At 38.2% G+C, this 6,252-nt stretch overlaps 2 long non-coding RNA genes across 2 annotated transcripts; one reads left to right on the plus strand and one right to left on the minus strand.

Moving 5' to 3' along the window:
• Nucleotides 1-407: 407 nt before the first annotated feature.
• Nucleotides 408-1,476, minus strand: LOC113471831. The gene is made up of 2 exons (XR_003394375.1): nucleotides 1,172-1,476; nucleotides 408-482 (listed from the first exon to the last, which is right to left on the minus strand). It is a non-coding gene; the product is annotated as an uncharacterized LOC113471831 (long non-coding RNA).
• Nucleotides 1,477-2,155: 679 nt separating this feature from the next.
• LOC113471828 lies at nucleotides 2,156-3,146 on the plus strand. The gene is made up of 2 exons (XR_003394373.1): nucleotides 2,156-2,323; nucleotides 2,661-3,146. It is a non-coding gene; the product is annotated as an uncharacterized LOC113471828 (long non-coding RNA).
• The last annotated feature ends 3,106 nt before the right edge of the window (nucleotides 3,147-6,252 follow it).

Below are 6,252 nucleotides of genomic sequence, written 5' to 3' on the forward strand. Positions count from 1 at the left end.
CTTTACAACCGATAACCAGTTAACCCCTAGATCGGCATCTTAATTAACCCTTTCGGTGTTGTTAATCAGAAGAGACGGATGATATTTTGTCTTTCAATTCGATCTCAAATCTCAGAAACACCTATCACAGACCAATGGCTGAAACTTTGGATTTATGCGGTCCTCAAAACGTGTTTACCAGTCTAGTTAGCTTGTGGGGTAGAGCGGTCTGCCTTGTAAGCGCTAGTTAGCGGGTTCGATTCCCGCAAGGGAGTGGATTTTGTCCTAAACAGATAAGGTTCTCTTTAAGGCTGGGTTTCTCCTATCCTGTCTTCCTTCTCTCTTGGTTTTCGGGACAATAAGACCTTAGCAGTTACAGTTATCTCTATCAAACTTGAAAAAAAGGAACGGGCCTATCTTCAGCACGAAGGCCAAGTACAGAACTAGTATCGTGATCACAGGCCATTGGTACTGCATGAGGAACCAATTGTCCACCGTCTCATCTGAAATAATGCGGGATGAAAAATTAGTTGTTTTTTTTTTTTGAGGAGGAGGAAGACGAGGAGGAGGAGGGAGAGAAAGAGGAGGTTTGAAGAGCCGTTCCGAGAATGGCTTGCTTGTTGGTAAAAAGTTTGCTCCGGGCGGGAATCAAACCCGCGACTTAGCGCTTTCAAGGCAGGCTCGGGCTCGCTAAAGTACGATATTGTGAGCAGCACGTTTTTATGTTACATTAAAATATAAATATTGATTGAGTTTAATATAAGACATAAATAATTTGAGCCTTCCTATACATATTGGCTCAAATTATATTTTCGGATATTCTCGTATTGATGGGAAACTAAAGAAGAGCGTTTTACAGCCGTTTTTATTTCGAAACTACTACATTAGACTCCAAGTGGTCTGTGTTATAGCTTGCCCATCCCGTAGTATGTCCCTCATCAGATAGGCGGTAAGAGACACACCATTTTCCCATTTAGGTGCTGGGTCAACACGAGAACACCAGAATTTCAAATCTCTATTGAGTATCTTCTCGCCTTTCAAGGCAGGCGCAGTACCCTCTAAGAGAATAGAGGACATTCTGGGAAGGCAGTAAGTATAAATAGGGCCATTGACTTTAATAAACGCCCTTGGTCACTGCGACCTGGTTAGATCTTTTGTAAAGGCATTCTCTGCCACTTAACCTCGAACTCACCTTCCACCATTTCACTCCTGACAATATCGACCTTCTCCTGAAGGAACCTGGGCAGGACTTCGTACAGCATGGTGTGGTGTGTTGTGATTGTGGTTGTGGTATGGTGATGGTGGTTGACGATTGAGAAGAGGGATCAAGTCCTGGTTTGTCCCGTAAGAGAATCGGTACCGATCCAATATACTCAAGGAGTAGCACAGGCGCTAGGAGGATTCTGTACCGAGTGTTTCTTTCGATAAAATTCTGAAACAGAGGAAATTCGATGTAAAGGTGTGTCTAATAAACATAGTCACCCGGACAACATAGTGTTTCTAAACATATAGAGTCGAGGCAGTGTGGACGGTTCATTCCACATCGATCGATGGCCGGTCGACTATGTGTGGACAGTTGGACACACCTTAAAGAAACCGTGTCCCAGGTAAATTTTGTTTAAATTAAGGCTAAATAATGAGTACCTACTCAAATAAAAATACATGGATGGGTAATAATAATCGATAACTTGGAAACTAGGACTGAAAAATACCTAGTTTAAAAAATTGTAGATTTCGGGACAGTAAGACCTCAAACCTCTTAAAAAAAAGCTGAATATGGGTACTTTTAGTTGAATTATCGAACATTGTAGTCATGTACTATAATAGTCATTAGTCATGTATTACAGACTCAACAATCTGGTCATACCGGTATGCCATTTCCGAGTACCAGTCTTCAAGCTCCGGAAGACCGATTTAAATGGAAGTTCATTGGTTATTTGAGTCATTTTTATTTAATATGTACTTGGACTACTTGGTATTTCATTTTTATGTTTTGGGAAAAATTAAAAAGGGTAAAAACGATTTAAAAAATGATCTGATCGTGTTGGTAACACTGAAAAGATGTGACACAACGCTCAAACGCTGGTACACACGTTTCTTTGTTCTCTTGACCAATCAGAATCAAGAACACCACGTCACTTGAGTGAGAAAGAACGAGAACATTCTAGAGTGGGGAGATTGGTATAAAAAGCATCGTTCGCCTGTTCGCCATTTTAAATTCTTTGAAAAAGTAAAGCTAGAGTCGTGAGGTTGAACTGAGTTTGTGAAATTTATTTTGATATAGCAGTTTCTTTGTGTGCTAAATAAAGAAGATTTTATTGTATTGAACGTCATTTCATTCCAGGTAAGTTAAATATGTCTATTCACCATTTACCTACTTACTGGGATTAAACATTTTTCCTGCTGAACCACAACCAACCAAGTCGCTACATTTGCAGTTTTGCTCAAAAGCAACGGGAGTTCCTTCCAGATTTTTCCCGTTATGTCGTTAAGTTTGTCGTTGAGAAACGTTCCAGAACGTTCTTGCAGGAAAAATGTTCACTCCTTTATTTTCTATTTTCAATACTTTTTCTTAAAAATCGATATTAATAGTAGGTCTGTAAAGCCTGGGTGTGGTCTGAACAGATACTGGATTACTGGGGAATACTGATTTCATTGTATTGAACGTCATTTCATTCCAGGTAAGTTAAATATGTCTATTAACCATTTACCTACTTACTGGGATTGAACATTTTTCCTGCTGAACCACAACCAACCAAGTCGCTACATTTGCAGCAACGGGAGTTCCTTCCAGATTTTTCCCGTTATGTCGTAAAGTTTGTCGTTGAGAAACGTTCCAGAACGTTCTTGCAGGAAAAATGTTCACTTTTTTATTTTTAATACTTTTTCTTAAAAATCGATATTAATAGTAGGTCTGTAAAGCCTGGGTGTGGTCTGAACAGATACTGGATTACTGGGGAATACTGGATGATGCAACATCATGCAACAAAGAAAAACTGCTGAGTCATTGTCCTCAGTCCTATTTTATGTCTTTGTTTCAATAAGAATGAGGTTTCACTTGGGATAAACTAAAAATAATGGTTGGCCACAGACCATTTCCTACAAAGTATGGGAACTTGGGAAGAGATGTACTTGAGCCGTAATTTCCTTTCACAGTTTTCATGGTGGTAGTGGTGGAAAATGGTGCAATGCCAGGCAATGATCTATTTTCCACCACTACCACAAAAATTGTCAAAGGAGGATATGTGTTTACTTACTAAATATAAAAATGTGCCAAATGTAGGTGTATAAGGTAGTCAGGGTAATACACTGGTTTTAAAAATAGGCCTTGGAAATTCTGTAGGCATAATAAGCAGGTAAAGTTCATATAACATAATTTACTACTTATCACAGTTCATGTCCAAAACCTTCTCTGAAAATACCCAAGTCTGCAACTTGGTGATGGAATTTTGAATGTCTGCAGTGGCGATGAAACATCTGCTACATTGGACTCTATGGGTCTGTGTCGTAGCATGTCCATTCTCTATGATCTTTTTTTTAAGGGAGTTTGTTAGGAGACATTGTAAATGTAGAAACATTCTACCATCACGTCACGTCACTTGAACTAATGGGGAATCAAAAAGATGTAGTTCAAAGTTTTTCCATAATATTGTAGGTTGTAGGTAATATTGTTCAGGACAGCCACACTACTATCACGTTACTTGAGCTCAAGTGACGTCATATTAATGTTTCTGTCCTGAACGAAACTACCTACAATACAAGATTACCTACAATATTATGGGAAAACTTTGAACTACATCTTTCTGACTCCCCTTGAGTTCACATGACATAATGGTCGTGTGTTTCTACCTTATCTGGTCCCGAAAGCGAAGACAGAATAGGTGTTTCACCAGAATTTAAAAAGGTAGATATTATTTGCATCCTACAGGGAAAGATAGATGGGAAAAGGAGTGTTGGAAGAAGACGAATATCCTGGCTGAAAAATCTAAGAACCTGGTTCGACACCTCACCAACAGGACTCTTCAAAGTAGCAGAACAGCCAGCCTAGTTAGCTTAGTTGGTAGTGCGTCTGCCTTGTAAGCGCTAGGCCGCGGGTTCGATTCCCGCCCGGGGCGGATTTTCTGAAAATACCCAAGTCTGCAACTTGGTGATGGAATTTTGAATGTCTGCAGTTGTTCATTCAATGCACATAATAGACATATCCATTTAAATTTCAGTTTGTAACAAGACGGGAATATTTAATGATGATGCAAGAGATAAGGAAATTTCCATGTTCCATGAATCATCATGGCACGCAAGATGAGTCATAATCAAAACTGGCCATCGTAATGAACTACTGTGTAGTAGGATAGGGATAAGTTTATTGAAATTCTAGTTATCCAAATTTGAGTCCACCACCTCACTAAATTCAAACACACATTACACTCTACACACAACACCTTTACAAGCTGACGTTGATACAGATATGATTAGGATTTGAAAAGGTAAAGACATTTTTTAGGGAACACTGTGTCTAATCTAGTAAAAAGCTGGGCCCGTCCCTCCAGGAATCTTTAAGCCCGTAGTTTATTTAATTGTGGTTAAAGAAACTCAGTACCTATGTACCTACCTAATTTATTTAAAATAGTCAGTTTATTATTATTATTGATTTGATTTTTGATTTTACTTTTATGTACTGATTTAAAATCAAGACTAGATCCCATTCTCCCTTTTTTTCCTAATAACTACCAATATAATGTTAAAAGTCACCCATTCATTTATTGGCCTTGCTTGGCGTAGCTTAACATAAGTGACGCTAAAACCGATCTTGAATTATCAACTGAAGTGTTATCTAAAACTTTCTCACTTTGAGTTCATAGGTCGTCCCAACAAATTTCAAGATCAGAGCTCATTGTAGCAGAACGGATATAGGCACTAGAAGAAGAAGTTATTATTTTTTAATTTATTATTTTCTCTATCATAGGCGAACAAGGGGTGTTCCAAGGAGCTCTGAACGCTATAGTACATGTGGTCATGTACAGTTATTACTTCCTTGCTGCTCTAGGCCCTGAAGTGCAGAAGTACCTTTGGTGGAAACGATACATCACCAAGTTCCAACTGGTGAGTAGATCTTAGAACAGAGGTTCTCAAACTGGGGGGGGAGCTTTTCCGAGAGCTCATTTGTGTGAGAAAATGTTTTTTAAAAAAAAATCCCCCCAAAACCATGTTTTTTAGCTTTTTGGTTTTCTGGACAAAATTTGCACCTTTTGTGTTCCTGGTAAAAAGACCTTTAATTTGATATATAGGTCAACCAGGTTTGGATAAGTCTTTCTATGGTAACAGACAGACAGACCACACCAAAGCAAATACAATAGTCCATCCCTATACCTTTTATTGTTACTATTGTAATTTAATGAAAAAAAAAAGGACGGACTAGCTTTTCCGCTTTGTTATTTCAAGGTATTTTAATTATGTTAAGATTGATTAATTCTTGTCAGAAATTAGTCTACCCTGCGGACGGACTGAAAAGGAAGAAGAAAAGTAATAAATAACAAACTTGAGTGGGTACTTTATTGAAATGTTTGGTACTTGTAAGGACGGACTGAAAAGGAAGAAGAAAAGTAATAAATAACAAACTTGAGTGGGTACTTTATTGAAATGTTTGGTACTTGTAACTTATCACAGTTCATGTCCAAAACCTTCTCTGAAAATACCCAAGTCTGCAACTTGGTGATGGAATTTTGAATGTCTGCAGTTGTTCATTCAATGCACATAATAGACATATCCATTTAAATTTCAGTTTGTAACAAGACAGGAATATTTAATGATGATGCAAGAGATGAGGAAATTTCCATGTTCCATGAATCATCATGGCACGCAAGATGAGTCATAATCAAAACTGGCCATCGTAATGAACTACTGTGTAGTAGATGAAAAATCTTCTTTTTTGCCTTTTCCCATGTACAGATGGGGTTGGCGTTTTTTGTCAGCCTCTCAATCAGTCCTAACTATGGTAATTGCTGGGCTGACATTTGGTTTTGGCTACAAATTTTACGAGTGGATGCCCTTTGCACTCAACCTTTGCTATATCTTTAGCAAGGGGAAGCCAGGCTGGTATACTCCTTGTTTAAAGTCTCCCTGTCAGACTAAGCTGGTCTACTCCCTGTTAAACGTCCCCCAGCCAGACAATGTGTTGAAGAGAAATATTGGTATTGAAATAAATACATAATACACAGTATCAGTGTTGTAGAAAAAAAAAGAAAAAAAAAAAAAAAAGACTGGAGGTACAACAAA

Source organism: Diaphorina citri, unplaced genomic scaffold (assembly GCF_000475195.1).
Source record: "Diaphorina citri unplaced genomic scaffold, Diaci psyllid genome assembly version 1.1 scaffold3080, whole genome shotgun sequence".
Lineage (NCBI taxonomy): Eukaryota > Metazoa > Arthropoda > Insecta > Hemiptera > Psyllidae > Diaphorina > Diaphorina citri.